Below are 21,145 nucleotides of genomic sequence, written 5' to 3'. Positions count from 1 at the left end.
CTTTCATCAGCACCCAATAGTTGGAGACCATTTTTAAGTAGGTAATAAACAGACTAAGGATGTGCTCTTGACAAGAAGTGTTTCTTGAACTGAAGGTCGAAGTCATTGCCTTGGGCCTCCAGTTAGAATGCAAATCTGCAGGTCTTCCACAGGTTTCTGAAATCTTACGTCTGTATTTCTGGGGTTATCTTCCATGTCTCCAAATGCTAACACATATGCGGGAAATGCAGGCTTGTAATGGTGGATGTCCCTACAATGGGCTTTTTTTGTGCTCTTGAGATTTCTGATCACGTTTTTATGTGATTCTTCAGTCCCTGCACCTACATTCCATACTTTGGAAAGCTGAATGACTGTTCTTGGTCTCAGCTGGTTCTTCTCAATTTCAGTAACGATCTCAGGACATTCATTTATATAAAAAAATCTGATTAACAGTGTGATGCTCATAGGCAGACCCAATTTTCTTACCTTTTAATAAATTCATTAGCAGATAAAAGTGGGCCTCAAAGAATAGTACAGAGAGGTGTTTACCCTCAGTGCAACAAGTGTGCTCTTCTTCATAACTGACTGTAAATAAAACTAATATCTAATTAAGAGGTTGACTTGGCTTAAAATATACCTCCTAGGCTGGGCCTGGTGGCTTCTGCCTGAAATCAGCACTTTGGGACACTGAGATAGGAAAATCACTTGAGGGAAGAAGTTTGAGACCAGCCTGGGCCACATAGCAAGACCCCATCTCTACAAAAAATAAAATAAAATAAAAGTTCAAAAAATAGACCTCATTGCTTAGGAATTGAATGCATTGAATCCTAGCAGAGCTCTAATTGGACACATTCCAGTATCCAACCAGTCATTCCAGTGGCCCATTCAGTCAATGGTAGGATGTACTTTCCCTGTAATGGCTGAGACCTAGCTCTTCAGGATGGAAAGAAGTTGGGATAGACAAGTGGAAAACATTAAGAGAGTCTGGAAGCAAGTTATGGGCAGTGGCAGGGGGCTGGGGCTTCAGTGCCTAAGAGAACAGGTAGGGAGAACAGGTAAGAAGACAGGTAGGGAGAACAGGTAAGAAGACAGGTAGGAAAAAACCTCCACATTTTTCAGAAAATATGATGAATACTATTGCTGGATAAACAAAAGCTTAGTCATATTGAAGAAAAGGGGAAAAAAATAAACACCTGGTCTTAGGAACTACAGAAGAAGGTCAAGGGCATAGTGGGCAGCACGTCCCTCCACCACCGCATCCAGCACAGAAGACACACACTTGTCCAATCAGTGATCAAGCTGAGGGCACCTCCTACATCACATACCTTTAAACTGCCCATTTCTAACCCACCCTATGGCCAGAGCCCCAGTTCAAGCCACCCACACCCCTCACCTGTATTACTAGAACACAGCCTCCCAATTCTTCCTCTAATTCAAGCCTCCCTCCAATCTATCCTCCTCAAAGGCAGCCTGAGTGAGCTTTGAAAAGAGCAAACCTTACCAGTCAGTGTCCTGCTTCAGACCTTTCAATACCTCCCCATTGCCCTGAGCTACAAATGCAGCTACTTGACCATGCCTCTGGGTCCTGGGAACCCCTCTCTGTTCTCCCTTGGTATCTTCTTAAGTCAGAGGAAACTCTCACAAGCTAGCAAGCTTTGTGCTTTCATTTTTGCCCGTAGGACTTTGCACACAGATCTCATGACTTGGTGTGGACTGTCTTTTCCACTCACAATATTGGCATGAGGAAAGCTGGTGGAGACCAGCTTTCAACATAGCCTTCCTTTCCCCCCAGGAAGCCTTATCTGACTTCTCCATTCTGCAGTGGGTTCTCCGGCTGTGTGCCCTTAGATCATCCTACAAACTCCCAGCCTTAGGACTATCATATCCTATTGTCATCCTCTGTTAACAGTTTCTTCCATCCAACCTTAGGGCCTTGCCACTCAAAGTGTGGTCCAGGGGCCAGCAGCACTGCCATCGCCTGTTAGGACTGCAGCATCTCAGGCTCCAGCCCAGAGTTACTGAATCAGAATCTGCTTTTTCAGAATCTCTGGGTGATTCACACACACATTAAAGCCTGAAGAGCACAGTCCTCACAATAAACTCTATGAAAATAAGAGCTTTTCTTTCTTGTTCACTGTGATCTTCCCAAGGCTAGATGACAGCCACACAGTATGTCTTTCTTTCTTGAAGAGATCAAGAACATGGGTCCCATGGAGAGACATGAAGCTCAATTTCACATGCATATGTTTCTCCTTTCATAAACATTCATGACTCCTCCTATAGCTCATTGAATATCCGTAGTTGGCCACCTCATTCAGCATAAATCCCCATCTTATTCTTCCCATTGTCAAAGTGCCTGTTTCTGGCTTCTGGCAGGAGGCTGTGCAACCCTGGAGGCTGCAACCTTTTATGAAAAATAAGCTCTCCTTTCCAAATTTACAAACGTCATCATTCTTCCGTTGACAACACTGAGGCTGCTACCTCCTCTGTGGCTGGGAGCAAGATGAGCCCCAGATGTGTTTCCAAGTGAGTCTAATTGGGACAGGAGCCGACATGGGACTTGGAGGCTGGAGATGGAAGCAGGCATGCAGTGGACTCACTGGCATGGGGCAGGCAGTGGGCTGGGTCAGGGGTTCTATCTGTTCCCATGAGCTGAGCAACACTGGACAAATTCCTTTACCTCTCTAGGCCTTATTTATTGACCTATAAATTGGGCAGATAAAAATATCTATCTTTCCTTTCTCATTGGAGTCTTAGTAAGATTAACTGAGACAACGCATGCAGAGATGCTTTGTAAAAAGTAATCAATTATATATGAGAGAGAGAAGAACCCTTATTTCATCCTGCCCTTTGATCTGCTCAGAGCCATGCACCCACCCTGCAGTGAGTGGGCAGGGCTCAGTGGTCGGGCAGGTGCAGACCCTCTGTGAGAGGGCAGTCTTCCAGGTCACTGCCAAGGCCCACGCTTCCCAGGAGCACTGCACCAGGTGCAGGATTACTGGGGGCCCCACCCTGCCCTGCCTCGCTCAGTGTTGAATGTATTCCAACCATTCAATAGGGATAATGAGCAGCAAGAAATCCATCAGTCCCCTATCAGCCCTGTAATCCTGACCCTATTTAACAAATCTGATGATACTTAGCATATCAGCATGTTTGCTTTCTTTCCAGCAAACAGTCAAACATGATTAAATTCTTTCCTCATTTCCATATTAATAGGACACCCGTGTGAGAAGAATTTAGGAAAGCACATTTCTGGAAATCTCATTTTTGATTTAAAATTTTTCAATGTTGCAATGAACAGACACACTGGCACGCAAAAATGTCCTCTCCTGCCAGGAGCTCCCTTTCCAGCAGCTTCCAGTGGTCAACAGCTGCATCACAAAATGCTCTCTTCTCCATCAGTTTCTTAAGGCTGCAACTTGAGGGCATTTCTTGCTGTTATCTCCTTACTGGGAAGAGAGGAGAGGGCTTCCTAGGGAGCTGGGTAAGGTCTCTTCTCATACCTAAAGATGACAATGACATCCTTCTGTCCCTTTCCAGATCTCAGTCCTTTCCTATTCTAGTTGGATGTCCCATTTCTTCTTACTTTTCTGTAGGTTTGGGGCTGGGACATTGTGTGGCTGAGGAATGGAGAGAAAAGATGAATACAGTTCCCACTGTCCCCCAAATCCAACTTGCAGGCTGACAGCCTGTCATGCTCTCTTCTTCACGGAGTTTTGAGGTTGGGGGTACAGTCCCATCCTCTCCTGCACAGGCACTTTCCTACTGAAGAGACACTGGGGATAAGCTCAGACTCTGGAGGCAGCATCACGGCTTCCTCAGGGACATACGGTGTCATTTGGAGCAAATGGCTCCACAACACTGCTTCTTTACCTGTAAAAATTGTAATAATGTTAGTATCCACCTCATAAGATTGTTAGGAGCCATCTGAAATAAATGATGCATTTGGAACACTTAGCTTAGTGCACAGAATATAGCAAATGCCCAATAGAAGTTGGCTATTGTCATTTTGTTTTCATTGCTCTAAATAATGCATCTGTATTCGCTGTTCCTTCCAGCATTCTCAGCCGTGGAGGGAACTGTTCACTGCTACCATCCATACTTCTGGGCCCCTTCAGCAGCACAGTGACAAGGAAGAGGGAAATCAACTTGGAAAAGAGGTGGGCTTGTGCCACCCCTACTCTGCTACTGTGCTTCCATTCATTGTTGTCATAGAAAGAGCGCTGCTCTGTGATGAGGAGATGTGCGGGTTAGCCCCACCTTTGTCTCTCATCACTTAGGGGAACGCTCAGTTTCTTTAAGTTCTAAAACTTGGGGATTTCTCTGAACTTGCCTCCACTTTCTTGTATTCCTGAGTTGGGTGCAGTAAAGATGATTTATCTGTAGAGGACTCACCAGAGCCCTGTAAGGCAGATTTTACAGGGGAAGAAAATGAGATCCAAACTAAGGTTAAGTGACTTACTTAGGACTGGAACACAGGTCTTCTGGGTACAGACAAATTGTTTTTCCACATGGCCCCACTGACTCTCAGAAGACCAAGGAAGCCTGCTGGCTGAGAGATGCTGTGCTCCTACCGTGGCAGATTCACGGTTGACTTCTGTCCAGCAGGGCACTCACTTTTCTCTCTAGACGCTTTCCTGCCCAGACCGGAGTGCAGCCTCAGGCTAGCTTTTTAGTCGCTGCATTCCCATCTCCAGGTGTCTGACCCTGTGCCTGGAGTTACTGAGCTTCCTTCCATTTCTGAATCCTGCCATCTGCACACCCTCAAGATACTAGCATTCTGGGTGTGCTTCAGGTGACATGTGACTCTTGCTCTGTGAACCTTTCAAAATAATTTGGGAGTTTTCATACAAAACACAAAGCAATGAAAATGATCCTTTTTGTTTTGAGAACTAGGGTAAAGAGGATGAGGGAGGAAAGGGGAGGAGTGGTCCCATCCCTTCCCTTCCCTCTGATTTCATCCCCTTTGAGTTCCAGATGAGTTATCTTATATGCACCTGGATTTTGGAAAAACTCTCAAATTTGTTTTTTCTCTGCTCTCATACCACCACAACACTAATCATCCATACAGACTTCTGTGGCCAAATGCTGGGGGGATTTCCCACACATCAAGCAGCGGACACCAGCAGAGTGTCCTCCAATTCCATTCTGACACTTTCTACCCAGAGAAAGCATCAGATCCCACAGATTGAGGGCTCAGTCCCCAAGACTGCTCCCTGCCAGACACCAGTCACAAATCTGGACCTCCAAAACTTCTAACCAACCAGCTTCAAGTTGGGGTTCCCATGACCCCCTATTTGTGTTTGACTAATTTGGGAAATACTTGCATTTGCTATTTATTATAAAGAATATTGCAAAGGATACAGATGAAGAGATGTGTAGGGTGAGGTGTGGGGGAAGGGCACAGAGCTTTCGTGCTCTCCCTGGGTGCCACCCTCCAGGAACCTCCATGTGTTCAACTATTCAGAAGTGCTCCAAACCCAGTCCTCCTGGGTTTTTATGGAAGCTTCATGACACCAGCATTCCTTCCCCCCAGGTATAGGGCTGGATCCTCTCTGGGGAGGGTCTCTTAACCCACAGTCAGAAAGGCAGGGAAGATTAGAGTCCTGCCTTTGTGCAGGTGAAAGGAGGGTAGGAGGAGGTCAGAGAGATTCTGTTTGCTGAGGCCCCACACACCCAACGTTATAACACAAATCTGTAACGGGGCTGTGGGGGTTATGAGCCAGGAACTGCGGATGAAAACATACGTATATATCATAACAGCGCAACCTGCTTGAGTCTGCCTGTCCTAGGGAGGCCACGTGTGGTCTTACTTCCCAGTAGATTACAGAGAGCTGCTCTGTACTTCCAGCAGATCACAGAGAGCTGCTCTGTTCTGGCCTCCCAGTTTCATCCTCACCACGGGCTTCTGGATCCCTGTGTCTTTGAATGTTTGCCTGGGAAACACCATATGTGTGAACTAAGTTTATAAAGCATCATGTTTAAGAATAAATTTCAAGATGCTATTTTTCAGCAGCCTATGAATCATTTAAACTCATTTGCAAAATAAACCGTTTGCCAGGGGAAATTCATTTTTGATGACCGTAGATAGAATTGAAGTTGTAATGCATGGGGCTTCTCCCTCTTGGTCGTCGTGAGCTATTTTCCAAGGAGGGATAAGAATGACCAGCCACATAACTTTTAAAGGCAAGTTCTTGAGAAATAAAAATATATATAACATATTCTGTCGACTCAGACTATAGTTTTCAGAGCTGCATGCCATTTTGTCAAACAACTTGGGGCTTTATTTTGGTCTTTCACCAGAAGTAGAAAGATGAATATTATAATAAAGATTTTATAGAGTTGCTATATGCCTTGATTTACCAAGGAGCCATTTATTTCACCACCTGGCAATAAAAAAAAAAAAGTATCTGAAAGATACTTCCTCAGAAGGAATGTTAAACAAGAGATGCGTTCTCAGACGAAATGTGGCTGGTGCGTCTCTGATGCGTGGAGGGGACACGGGAAACGGTGATCAAGATTTGCCATCCACATTGCCAGGTTTCAAATGCATTGCTTTCATTTTATCACTTTGTGCTGCCTTTTTTGTGTCTGTGATGCTTGGCTGAATTGTGCCTCTTCAGCTTTCTCTGCTCAGTGTGTTGTTTTTAATATCCTTATCTGGAGAAGGGGAGCTGGGGCCTGCTAATGATGAAAGATACGTGCAGAAAGCAATCAGCACCACTTCATCAGGAGCAAAGCCAGTATGTAGGTCATTTACGTGGATCAGAGCCCCTTGCATCAATCTCACTTTCTTCAGAGAGCGTCCAGGGCTGTGCCAGGGAATTGTCTAGTGAGAGGAGGCACGTCACAGGGATTTGCACTGGGAATCGCTGACCATTTCCAGATGGAGTGCAGCAGGATCAAGGAATTGCAGGAATGCTCTTGTTTACTTGTCATGATAATTGTACAAATAGTGCTGGCTTCCCTTTTCTAGTACATTTTCTTTTAGCAATTCCAGACATGGCTACGTTTCTAAAATCAATCTTGATTGGGCCTTCAGGGATCAAACCAATCACACCGACTTTACTGAGTGATTGGTATATAAACCCTGCATGGTGGTTGAATGTTGAAAGAATGCCGTGAAATGGGGCTTCTATGCTGGCACAGAAGCAAGTCCCAGGTCTGTGCTGAATAGAATTCAGTTGCTTCTGGCTTTCGTGCTGACCACGGAGTAAGAAAATCTTGGCTCGTTCTAATCTGGTTCCATACAGCCTAGTGAGTAGAAAGCAAATTGGGTTTTTGCTTAGACTTAACAACAGCATGCATGCATGCCTGCCTGGTGTGCAGTGTGAACCTATTTTTCTTAATGTAAACATTGGGACAGCAGGAGCCAAGTCCTATGTCTGATGCTCAAGGAATAGTCAGACATTATTTCATTGCTTTTTAATATTTTTTTTAACTCTCTGAGCTTTCAGCCTTCCTGCATGGCAGGCTCTAAGTACAGTGGACCTAGGCAGGAGAGGGCAGGGACCGGGGAGCTTCCCAGGCTGCAGTTTCCTGTGAGTTTGGAGGTTAGGGGTTGGAAATTGGGTTAGGCTCCAATCAGTCACTGCTCAACGTTGTTGAATGCATTATCCTTGTCTACACAACGGTGCTTCAGGACTCTGTATGTGTGTGCATGTATGTGCTGTCCTATCCCTGAGCACACGGGCTGTCCTTCATTCATCTGTTTATATCCCATGGCTAACACAGTGCTTGTCCTCAATGAGTCTGGGAGACAATACCATCTTATAAGGAAGAAGCCCAGAGTTATAGCTCTGAATTAACTTTATGCCAAAATACACCCCCCATCCCCGAACATACACACAACAAATTAGCAACTAAAGGGATACTATAACAAGAAAAGCTTTATGAGTTGAAGGCCAGCGTGAGCCCTAATAACAGTAGGTGCCTCTTAATATGATATAATATGAAGTCCATGACATATTCTTTCTTTTTTTTTTCTTTTTTTTGAGAAGGAGTCTCACTCTGCCACTGAGGCAGGAGTGCAGTGGTACCATTTCAGCTCACTGCAAACTGTGTCTCCTGGGTTCAAGCAATTCTCCTGGCACAGCCTCCTGAGTAGCTGGTATTACAGGTGCCCACCACCACACCCAGCTAGTTTTTATTTCAGTAGAGACAGGGTTTCACCATGTTGACCAGGCTGGTCTCGAACTCCTGACCTCAGGTGATCCACCCACCTCAGCCTCCCAAAGTGCTGGGATTACAAGCGTGAGCCATGGCACCCAGCCTCTTTCTAAAATAAGTTAGATTTAATTAACATTTAGATCTAACTTCTACTTTACAGAAAGTTCAGAGACTAGAGAAACAAGTTAAAGAACACCCAAAGGAAACAATCATACAAATTTAGACTCTGGGACACTCTGTAAGATAAATGGCCCAATCTCTTAAATATGAAACTTAATATAAGAGACTTAAGTATTATTCTCAAAAACCAGGGAAGGTGATGGGGAAAATGTTCTTGATTGTGAAAAAAGACTTAAGAGATATAACAATCAAATGTAGTGTGAGTTTCTCCGTGTGAGAGCCTGGTTTGGAAAAAAAGAAAAGCTATAAAGGATTCTTGGGGCTAACTGGTCAAAGTGAAGCCTGAAATGGGCATTGGATGACACTGGAGAGTTACATATGAAAAAGGAATTGTTGGATCTAGGTAGTGGGTCTTCATTGTACCAGTCTTTGTATTCTTCTGCATGTTCAAAAAATTTTATCAAAAAAAATTTTATTGAAGAAAATAAAATAGCAATTTGACAAGAAGGGGAAGGACATTCTAATGCAAGGTATCATATGAGCTCTTAGGCATGGAGGTAAGAATCAGTGTGGTAGGTTCTGGGACCTACAGGGTGCTTGACATTGCTAGATTGTCAGATTCACATGAGCGAAGCTGACAGTGGAGTGGAAAAGCAGGACCCACCATGGTGCCATGGAGCTTGGACTTGGGAACCACTGGAGGCTTCTTTTTAAATAACAGCTTTACTGAGATACGATTTATATACCATAAAGTGCACACTTTTAAAGTGTGTGATTCACATGGACACATGGGGGGAACAACACACACTGGGCCCTGTTGGTCGGGGGGTTGTGGGAGGGAGAATAGCTAATGGATGCTGGGCTTAATACCTAGGTAGTGGGTTGATCTGTGCAGCAAACCACCATGGCATGTTTACCTATGTAACAAATCTGCACGTCCTGCGCATATACCCCAGAACTTAAAATACAAGTCGGAAAAAAAAGATAAAGTGTGTGATTCAATGGTTTGGGGTATATCCCAAGAGCTGTGCATCCATCACCACTATCTAATTCTAGACCATTTAAATCACACCAATTTGAAACCCTACACACATCAGCAGTCACTCCCCACTCCCCTCACTGCCCCAGCACCTGGCAAACACAAATTTGCTTTTCTGTCTCTATTTATTTGCCTATTCTGGACATTTCATATAGACAGAATCCTAGAATATATGACATTTTCTGTCTGGCTTCTTTCACTTAGCATGTTTTCAATGATTATTCATGTTGTAACATATGTCAAAACTACTCTCTTTTTTATGTTCAAATAATATTTTATTGTATGGATATACCACATTTTGTTTCTCAGTTGATGGACATATGTATTAGTTCCATTTATGATTACTGCTGCTATAAACATTCATATACAAGTTTTTGTGTGGACATTTGATTTGAATTCTCCTGATGATATACCTAGCAGTTTAACATTTTAAGAGCTGTCAAATTGTTTTGCAAGACAGTTGAACCATTTACATTCCCACCAGCAGTGTATGGGGGTTCAAATCTGTCCACTACTCACCAAGACTTAAAATTGTCTTTTAAATCATAACCATGCTAATGGGAATTGATATCTCATTGTGGTTTTGATTTGCATTTTTCTAGTGAATAATGAGGTTGAGCATATTTCCTGTGTTTTTTGGCCATTTGTATACATTATTTGAAGAAATATCTATTCAAATCCTTTGCCCATTTTCAAATTATTTTATCTCTCATTTTATTGTTCAGTTACAAGGGTTTTTTAGATAGTCTAGACACACGACCCTTATTGGGTATATGATTTGCAAACATTATTTTCTCCCACTCTATGTGTTGTCTTTTCACATTTTTATGTGGTCCTTTGAAGCACAAAATTTTTAAATTTCATGAAATTCAATTTATCTTTTTTTTCCTTTTGTCACTCATACTTTTTGTGTTGTATCTAATAAATCATTGTCTAATCTGAGGTCACAAAGATTTACTCTCATGGTTTTCCCCTCGTCCCCAAAGAGTTTTATACTTTTAGCTCTTACATTTATGTCCCATCCATTTTGAGTTAACTTCTGTACATGGTGTGAGGTAGGGGCTCAACTTTATTCATTAGCCTGTGGATATCTTATTTTCCTAGCATCACTTGTTGAGAAGACTATTCTTTTTCCCATTGAATGGTCTTGGCACCCTTGTTGAAAATCAATTGACCATAAATGTACAGGTATATTTCTGGGCTCTCAGTTCTATCCCATTGATATATCTGTGTAAGCCAGTGCAACACAGCTTACTGTAGTAGTAAGTTTTGAAACTGGGAAATGGGAGTTCTTTAACTTTGTTCTTTATTTTCAAGGCTATGTTGGTTATTCTGGGCCCCTTGTATTTCTAAGCAGTAGGTTAAAAAAGAAAGAAAGAAAGAAAAGGTCCAGAAAGAAGAAAAGCCAGCTGGGATCTTCATAAAAATGCATTGTATCTGCAGATCAATTTGGGGAACATTACCATTTAACAATATTAAGTTTTGTAATCCATGAACATGAGTTGTCTTTCCATTTATTTATATCTTCTTTCTATTATATTTTATAGTTTTCAGAGTATAGATTTTGTAGTTCTTTCTTTTAAATTTGTTCCTAAGTATTTATTATATTTGTTGATACTGTGAATTGAATTGTTTTCTTGTTTTTATTTTTGGATTGTTCATTTTTAGTGTGTAGAAATATGGTTGATTTTTGTATATTGAACCTGAAACTTACTGAACTTGCTTATTAGTTCTAATAGTACTCTAATGGATTTCTTAGAATTACCTTTATGCAAGATTATATCATCTCTGAATAGAGATGGTTTTATTGCTTCATTTCCTATCTACATAACTTTTTTTTTTCCTGGCTAATTGCCCTGGCTAGAACCTCCAGTACAATGTTAATAGAGGTGGAAAGAGCAAACATCCTCATCATGTTTCTGATCTTAGGGAGAAAGCATCATTTCTTCCTCTGATGTTAGCTATGGGTTTTTTACAGTCTTTATCATATTGAGGAGTTCCCTTTCTTTGCTAGTTTGCTGAATGTTTGTTTGTTTTTATCCTGAAGGGGGTGTTGGATTTTGTCAAATGCTTTTTCTCCATCTGTTGAGATGATCATGTGCTTTTCCCCCTTTATTCTGCTAATGAATCTATTACATTGACTGATTTTTGTTGAACCACTCTTATGTTTTTGTGATAAATCCCACTTGGCCATGATGCATAATCCTTTTAATACGCTGCTGGATTCGGTTTGGTAATATTTTGAAGATTTTTATGTTACATTCATCAGGAATATCAGTATATAGTTTTCTTATAATGTCTTAATCTTCTCTTGATATTAGGGTAATACTGATCTCAAAGAATGAGTTGGGGAAGTGGTAGCTCCTCTTTTACTTTATAAAAGAGTTTGTAAAGGATTGGTGGTAGTTTTGTCTTAATTGTTTTACCCATGGTAAAATTCATCAACGAAGCCACCTGGGGCTTGGCTTTTTTTATAGGAAGTTTTATGAACGCTAATTCAATTTTTTTACTTGTCATAGGTCTATTCAGTTTTTATATCTCTTTGTGAGTCAGTTTCAGTAACTTGCATCTAAGAAATTGTCCATTTTATGTAGGGTATCTAATTTGTTGGCATACAATTGTTCATAGTATTCTCTTATAATCCAGTAGTGATATTTCCTCTCTCATTTCTGATTTTACTAATTGGAGGTTTTGTTTTTTATTTCTTGGCCACTCTGGCTAAACATTTGTTAATTTCATTGATCTTTCAAAGACACAACATTTGATTTCATTAATTTTTTTCTACTGCTTTTCTATTCTCTATTTCAATTATTTCTGCTCTAGTCTTTATCATTTCCTTCCTTCTGCATATTTTGGTTTAATTTGCTTTGCTTTCTATAGTTTCTTAAGGTAGAAAGTTAGGTTATTGATTTGAGATCTTTTTTCTTTTTAATACCGGCTCATATAAATTCTGAGCTATAGCTAAGCAGGGGAGGGAGTGCTATCAGCAGACATGTCAGACGTGCAGCCCTGCCTTATGCCCAGTTCCATAGTTGTTCACTCACAAGGATTCCTGTGGCAATCCATGACAAAATTTTTATGCTAGAATGAACCTCAGTGATTTTCTAATCTCCTTCCATTCCACTTTCCAGGAACCTGAGGCCCAGAGAGATTAAGTGACCTTCCACAAGGTCACACAATCAAGGGCAATAGTAGTAGTATCTGTGTACATCAGTCTAAGCTTTGCCAACTTTCCTTAAATGGGAATAGCCAGACCATGTCTACTGTATCTTAGTAATATAACTTCTTAATTACAAGGAAACTTTACAATGTCAGCCATAGAGAACAGGTGCTTCAAAGTAATTTCATAAGAATTTTCTGTCAATAGTGTAAAGAGGGACACACCCAGGGTTCTACTTGAGCCACAAATGGGCTGTCCTCCCCTAAAGACATTCAGTCAGAATCTCATAGATATGAAAATCGATATTCCTAGATATGGGCTACCACGTGAATGATTAGGGCGTTTTGTGTTAGGCAGGAAATCTTGCTTATAGAGAGATCTGCCTTGAAAAGGGTACTTATATATTCCCTGATGGGAATCAGAATTGGTCCTGGTGAAAAAGAAAAAGAATCTCTGGTGATAACAAATGCTGGAGAAGATATAGAGAAAAGGGAACTCTTGTACACTGTTGGTAGGAATGTAAATTAGTAAAACCACTATGGAGAAGAGTTTGGAGGTTCATCAAAAAACTAAAAATAGAGCCACCATATAATCCAGTAATCTCCTTGATAGGCATACACCCAAAAGAAAGGAAATCAGGATATTGAAGAGATATCTCCACACCTGCATTTATTGCAGCACTCTTCCTAATAGCCAACATTTGAAAGCAACCTAAGTGCTCATCAACAGAATAGATAAAGAAAATATGGAACATACACGTAATGGAGTACTATTCAGACATAAAAAGAATGAGATCCTGTCATTTGCAGCAACATGGATGGAACTGGAGGTCATTATTGTTAAATGAAATAAGCCAGATACAGAAAGAAAAGCATCGCATATTCTCACTTATTTGTGGAATCTAAAAGTCAAAATATTGAACTCATGGAGATAGAGAGTAGAAGGATGATTACCGAGGGCTGGGAGGGATAGTGGCAGAGTGAAAGGAAGTGGGGATGGTTAATGGGTACAAAGAATAATTAGAATGAATGAATAAGACCTAGTAATGGATAGTACAACGGGGTGACTATATATGTATATATATATATGTGTGTATACATATATATATGACTATATATATAGAGAGAGAATCAATAATAATTTAATTGTACATTTAAAAATAACTAAAAGGGTATAATTGGATTGTTTAAACACAAATGATAAATGCTTGAGGGGATGGGTACCCTATTTACCATGATGTGATTATTATGCATCCCTTTATCAAAACATTTCATGTACCTCATAAACATACACACCTCCTTTAACTTTTAAGTAGCCACAAAAATTAAAAATAAATTTCTTAAAAAACAAGAATTGGTCCTGGAGTTTCAGACAGGGCTGAGCCCCAAGAAGGGTTGAGTTGGCACAGCCTTCTTGGTTAAGGGCTTTGGAGGCAGGGGCATGCAGGTCACACAGTGATGCCAGGTGTCAGGGCAGCAATAAAATAAGGAGGCTAATAAAGTTCTTTGTTCTGAGATAATGCAAGGAGGCAGAATGGAGAGGCCAAGAGAAAAGCCTAGAAGCAAGGGCCAGAAAGAGTGGGGAGAAGATAGATACTAGTGAGGGGTGGGAAGAAGGGTGGGAGGCTCTGGGGGCCAAACTGGGAGGGCCGAACATGCTGTGGAAAATGACCTTTCCCTCCAGGGGCCAAAAGGAGGCTTAAGGACATAATCTGGCCTTGGTGGAAGAGGAGAGGGCCAGCCAGAAGCAGGTCCAGATTCAGGGTAAGGACTGTGCTCATTCCCCCTGGAAGCTCAATGCCTGCCCCAGCATGAGAGCCGGTCATTCTCCTCCACATGCTCCCCCCACATCAGGAACCCTGCTCCTCAGCAGCCTTCCACTCTGAGCTCTGGAAGAACCTCAATCACAGAGTCCCCTTCCCCTTGTGCTCACCACTCAGAATTAGCAACTGCTTTCCCCACACGGCAATATGCACCACAGAGAAATAGATCTGAATCCTACCTTCCTCTTCCCTAGCCCAGAGGAAGGACTTTGGGATCAAAGAAGGGCAAGGGAAGACACATAACAGGAGCTGGAGAGGCTGGTGCTAGGTACCTGGGTCCTATGTCCCGAGGACCTGCCCCACATGTATTCATCCCCAGGAATGCACTTCTTTCTCTCAGGCAGCTTTGTTGGCAGGGTCGTGGCTCATGTGTCAATGTCTCAGGTCCTGTTTGGTGGCAGTGAGGATGCAGACAGGAAGACATGTGATGAATTTTGAGCAGAAGGTCTGGATTTCTGGGTCACAGTAGAGAAGCCCCCAAAGTGGAGACCCTGAATTTCTCTTCAATCAAAATTTTGTGTGGATTCAGCCTCTGCCTCACAGTTTTGCCCCCCAGGTGACACTGATAAAAAACGAACTCTCCTACAAGAGATGGAAACACACTTCGGAGGTTCAGTTGAAGCTTAGCTTGCCTTTGCATCATATGGGAGGATGACTTCTCCAATGGCACCTGCTCCAATGTGCCCGTAGAGAGTACATTGATAGTAGCACCACTTATACAGAAATATCCTTCTTTGATTTTTCTTCAACCTACATTGGAAGAGCAGTTATGAACACACTGGAGTAACTGCCAAGGTATTAGCAGGAATTCATTTACCACATTACCTGTAAGTGTCCAACCATGTGTACTTTGGGGCACTAAGGAAATGCTACCTTCCATTGTAATTGAAGCAAGAACAGAGGTGGGGTTGGGCAAGAGGATAACCATTTGTGCCCTGAGAAAAGGCAGAGCATCTCTAAGTTAGGACTCTGAAGACAGAGATTAAAAGTTGTCATTTTACTGAGTGTTCCCCAACCCAAGAGAATTTTTAAATCCATGATATATCTGCCTCAAGATACATTTAATTTCTGGCTAATTGAGTTAGATTACAAATCACATCTGTTTACTGTAAACAGAAACCCAGTTAGACTTCACCATTCCCATCTGAGTCACTCAGCTAATTAAATTCCTGATTTATCATTATCTATCTGTCCATCTATCTATATCATCTCTATCTCTCTATTTCTCTCTTCTTCAAGTCACATTGCCTGTGGTCAGTCCACCTTATGATTTCTCAAGACGAAAACCAACCCTATGGATGTACAGCCCCCATGACATCAGACAACCTTAGATGCTCCAGTTTAGGGGATCAACACCTCAAAGGTCACAATTTACTCTCCTAACTCAATCTGCCTCCTAGTCAATACAGCAACCCACAATGAGGAACACTTTCTTGACAAATGATAGACTCCACACCATTTTTTTGGAATGCAAGTTAATTTTTGTAATATCCTTTCCAATGTACAAAGCATCTTCGTCTATCATCTCATTGATCCTTACATTAAAATAATCTGGTGAGTTAGGTAAAACTGGTAGTATCATTATAACTGAAGCTCAGAGAGGTTAAAGGGACTTGTTCAATGTCACAGAAGAAGTGTAGGAGCCAAGGAGGAGCTTTCCCTTTAGCTCTCTGAAGTTTTGCTGAAAAATCAACTCATAAAAGGCAGATTAACTGGAGAAAAGGCATAGATATTTATTTAAAGTGTACACACTGGAGCCTTCAGAATGAAGACCCAAAGATACAGGGGAAATTGTCCATTTCTATGCTTAAGTTTGACAAAGTATAAAGAGTCATGTCAAAATACAACTGTACAGAAAAGATATGATCTAATGCTAGTAGACTAATTGGAGAAATCCAGCAAGATCTGTCCGTCTAGATTCTTGTTGGGCTCTCTGAGCTTGCATTCCTTCCTCTGAGTGTAAGGTAGGACCCCCTACAGTAAAACAAGGTAGATTAGATCATTTCTTTATGGCCAGTTTTTACACAGAAAGATGGAGGGAAAGTTAGAGTAATACAATATTGTTACATCTGATGGCTGGCTTTGGGGAAAAGGGAGTCTGGTTTCTATCACTTGCTTTGGGGAAAGGGATTCCAGTTTCTACCGCTAGCCTTGGAGAAGAATGGGACTGAGAGGTAAGAGGGCAGGAGAAGATCAGAGAAAAACTTCTGCTTCTGTGGCTGTTTCTGAGGGCTTCATTTTGGGTATTATTTTCTGAGCCCCAGCATTCCCCAAAATGAAACTTCCTAAAGAAGTTTCAGAGTGCCAATATCAGATTTGTGAATTGTCTCATAAGTCATCAAACCAATCTCTCAGTCCTGAGAATAGGCAAATCCAATTAAACAGTTAACAGTTGTGTCTCATTTCAGGCAAGTGTGCTACAGATGGGCTTTGACCAGAGTCAAGCCTTTTTATGATTTGAGAAATTAGATATTTAGTAAGAGTCATTTCAATGGAAATGAATGCAAAACGAAGGTGAATGGTTAGAACAAACTACAAACTCAGATTTTAAATCCAGAGAGCAGGCAGCCAGTGAGGATTTTTATATGCTGAGCTCAGCATCTTCAGATGAAGTGAGAGCAGACAGTGGCCCTCTGACACATTTTTCCTGGTTTGCAGTTTGCACCAGGTGTTCCAGTGAACTTTCTGAGTAGACTATATATCAAAAGGCACAATCATATGTTAAGTTGTTCATATATTAAATTATTCATACATTAAATGCTGTAATGATTTTTCAAAATTTCTATCAAGTTGTCCAGCCTCACGTTGCAGGGCTTTAGGGAAAAGCAGTTTTAATATCACAGATTTCACATTAAAAAATGGGCAAATAATTGGAAACATTAGTTTGGAGACACATAGCTAGGAAATAACTCAGGATTCGGTCCAAGTTGTAGGCTCAAAAAAAAAAAAAAAGTGGACAAGGCTAGACTCTAATAACAGGTGTACTATAGTTTTCTTTTAAGACATAATTTTTCTCTTTCCAGTCCCCAATTCCTACCAAAGACAAATCATAGTAGGATCAATTTATTTGAAAAATGAGTTTTCCTCTTACTACATTAGGCCTGGTTATTTGCATAAAGTGCCGCAAGAATAGTGATTGGTCATATAGACTTTTATAAGTTGGCTTTGCTGGAACTGTTTTTAATGGAATTTTCAGATTAGCCTTTTTAAAGCCTCTGTAAGCCAAGGATTTGTCATTAAACTGTGCCTGCAATTCTTGTCCAAATTGGGAACATTTCTCTTTTCTCAAATTACCAAAATAACTTGAGGTTTCTGGCCCAGTTAGAAAGTGACAAATTCTTTTCTTACCACAAGTCAGGATCCTTGTAAAGGAATGATGTAGACAAGGCAACCAGGTCAGTCTTTACAGGGGCTTTTTATCAGTTTTATTAAGTCAGCCTCAACTGCTCAAAATAGTCTGGACGTACCTGAAAATATGTCATTCTGGTCCAAGCTTTGGTAAAACAATCAGTGTTTCCAGTTATGCCCTGTTAGAAAAGAAAACAGATTCTTATTGAATTTATGAAAAAAAAAATTGCCATAAATTAAGAATACTCATAAATAGTTTCCAGTTTCTGGAGAAATCAGCTAGAGATAAAGAAAATGCTTCAAATCTGTGTTTACAAAAATATAATTTAACTAATTTATAATAAACTATAAATAGCCCAAAAGAGAAAGAAGTCTTTTTAGTTATAGTCCAATGGTACAGTCTCCGAAGTTATCAGAAACCTGTATTCAAGAGTACTTGCCAGCCTTTTCCATGAATATCCTTAAAGAGGCAAATTTTGGACTATAGCAATTATAAACTGCTTTTTGAGAAGAATCAAAGTAAAACAATAATTTTCTGTGGATGACAAAAGACAGAATAGCCATGGTTAAAGACACAATTGATGAGGAAATTTTGTTATTTCTGTGGCATATAATATTTGACATAACAATCACAATTAATATTAACATGTACCGAGATGTCAGAATTTCAGGAATGTTATATGATTTTGGAACACAAATTAATAACACATTCATACAAACATTAAATAATCCAAAGAAAGTTAAACATGATTTCTTTTGCTTTTTATTTTTATTTTTTAATTTATTTTAATTTTTATTCTAAGTTCTAGGGTACATGTGTAGGATATTCTAATTTTTTAGATACAGGGTCTCACTCTGTCACCCAGGCTAGGGTAGAGTAGCAAGATCATAGCTCACTGCAGCCTTGAACTCTGGAGCTGAAGTAATCCTACTACCTCAGCCTCCCAAATAGGTAAGAGTACAGGCACATGTCAGCATACCTGACTAATTTTTTTATTTTTCATTTTTGTAGAGACAGGCTCTCACTATGTTGCCCAGATTGGTCTCAAACTCCTGGCCTCCAGTGATCCTCCCACCTTGGCCGTCCAAAGTGCTGTAATTACAGGTATGAGCCATCACACCTGGCCATACAATTTATTAATTGACAATGCTTCCTGTATGATCTTAGCATACCAAATAAGGCTAATGTGTCTTTCTTGGACTTCCAGGGGTTCTAATATCCAAAAAGCTAGTTTGAGGTCAAAAAGACTGAATATAGAATTTGACATTTTGATTTTGGAAATTTTGTCAACTATAAATGTTTTAAGCACTTGCTCAAAATTGAGTCACAGGTCACTGGAAAATAAGTCACTCATTTAGCCAAAGGTGTAATTCAAAGATTTTTAAAAGTGAAAACCTTTACTCTTTGATAGACAGAGCCCTCAGTTTCCCAAACAATCATAAGACCTGATAAAGGCAAAATGAGGCAAACTGAGTCTGTCTCTTTCTCTCTTCCCTCTTTGTTTTTCCTTTGTGCAGTTTACTTAAAAGGTAAAAAAAAAAAAAAAAGAAGTTACCAAATCATATCAACATTACATGAAAATCTTGTTCAAAAGATAAAATGAAAATTTACCTTTGTATTAGTATATTATTAATGTTAAAGTTAATTTTGATAAAACCTTATAAATAAATTAATCTAATCTCAGTTTTGACCATATAAAATAAGATTTTTATAAACCTTTAATAATCTCTTATAGTTTTTTCCATTTTTTATTTTCCCAACTTTTTATATCCATTCAGTTTTATTTATCATTTTCCCCTTTAATTTACATCAACTTTTAAAATCCTCTAAACTAGACAAAATTAATTTTCCTTTAACAAAAAAAACTGTATTTTATTGTTTTTTTTACATAATTTTTTAAACCAAAAAGGCATCTTACTTTTCTTATACTCTTTGTAAATAGAATTGCTTCTCTTATATGTGGTAGGTTTTAATTACATATATTGGTTATAATGTTAGCTCTTAGTAATCCTTATTTTCAGTGAAAAATCCAGGAAATAAGCAATTTTAATTATATATCTCATACAGAGCCTTGGACAAAGGACAATGCCTGGAGGATTGAATCCCTCCCAGTGTGGCTAAAAGGCACAGATGGGCTAGGAAGGAGAAGTTCCTGCATCCCTGGGCCTCATCATGTCCTAAAGGTGCAAATCAGAGATAGACTCTCACATATTAATAAAATCATAGAAGCAACTATTTTATGACCTTAAAATACCTATCAGTATAAACCTGTCTGACCAATAGACACAGGTAAAAATATCTAAATTAAATTCTGAAGATGTTTCTATTTTATTTTACCAATAATATTAAAACTACATTTATTTATCAAAGATTATTGAAGTCACATGACCTTGAAAAGCATTTGGGCTAGCTATTTATGAGTACTCATTTATCTTTAAGTTAATTTGGTACCATATGTAGACAGTATATAAACATCTGTATAGACATATACATACATGTAGACACAACATACATATATATGTATGTATCTAAAAGCCAACTTGATCAAGGAGTTTAACGTAGAAGATAGTAAAATTTTAGGTTTAAGAGGAATTTGTCCATTTAACAACTATTGGGGTTTTATGAGGAAAAACAGACTTTTTTCCCCAAAAGAGAAGTCTGTGGTGCCTTTGCTGCTTTCCTTAGAGATTTCAGGGAGTTAGAAATTGTCTTAGGTGTCCCCATGTGCCATGAAGTGTGGAGAGGCAGGAGGCACAGACAGAAGTAAATGGAGAAACACACCCAAGGAGCATGTATGGTTAGCAGGGGTTCAAGAAGAGGGGAATTCAGTGGACAGAGATTTTTAGAGAGAGAGAACAGAGGCATTAAACCTATATGTATATGTGTACATATATGGCCTAAATATCAGTTTTAATAACGTTGACTTTTGCTATATAGCTCCTAAAAAAATCTTTTAAATCTCTTATTATTAGATTTTAGTGGGGACAAATGGCTAATATTTCCAGTTTTTGAAACTTTTTTTCTTAAGCCAAAGATTCCTTTTAAGTTGAACACTAACCATGGTTACGATATAAGCAAGGATGCAACAGGTGTCTCCAAAGAGAGGAAAGCACGCCTCACAAGATCCAGAACCACCTCAAAGACAGCTTAAAAAATGAAAATGTTTGCTGGCCACAAATGAGGTCAAGTCCACATTTCTGTCTAGCCATATTCTTTCAGGGTCTCAGTTTCTCAGCTGACGGTCTACATCAAAGGCCCCCAAACCTTGCGTGCTCCCACAGAGAGAAAAAGACAGGGGCTGGGTTCAGTGGCTCATGCCTATAATCCCAGCACTTTGGGAGGCTGAGGCAGGTGGATCACTTGAGGTCAGGAGTTTGAGACCAGCGTGGCCAACATGGTGAAACCCCATCTGTACTAAAAATACAAAAATTAGCTGGGCATAGTTGCGGGCGCCTATAATCCCAGCTACTTGGGAGGCTGAGACACAAGAATCGCTTGAACCTGAGA

General features: G+C 40.1%; 1 long non-coding RNA gene across 3 annotated transcripts in view; it reads left to right on the top strand.

The window, feature by feature from the left end:
• The window catches only part of LOC129019086 (uncharacterized), a 75,885-nt gene that overhangs the window by 18,512 nt on the left and 36,228 nt on the right, over positions 1 to 21,145 (top strand). For all 3 annotated transcript variants that reach the window (XR_008495508.2, XR_008495511.2, XR_008495507.2), the window contains 3 exons: positions 4,038 to 4,139; positions 18,650 to 18,742; positions 19,706 to 19,821. This is a non-coding gene — a long non-coding RNA (uncharacterized LOC129019086). The remainder of the gene's footprint in view (positions 1 to 4,037; positions 4,140 to 18,649; positions 18,743 to 19,705; positions 19,822 to 21,145) is intronic.

Source organism: Pongo pygmaeus, chromosome 17 (genome assembly GCF_028885625.2).
Source record: "Pongo pygmaeus isolate AG05252 chromosome 17, NHGRI_mPonPyg2-v2.0_pri, whole genome shotgun sequence".
Lineage (NCBI taxonomy): Eukaryota > Metazoa > Chordata > Mammalia > Primates > Hominidae > Pongo > Pongo pygmaeus.
The sequence above is the reverse complement of the archived record's forward strand: the minus strand, read 5'-3'. Positions and strand labels throughout refer to the sequence as shown.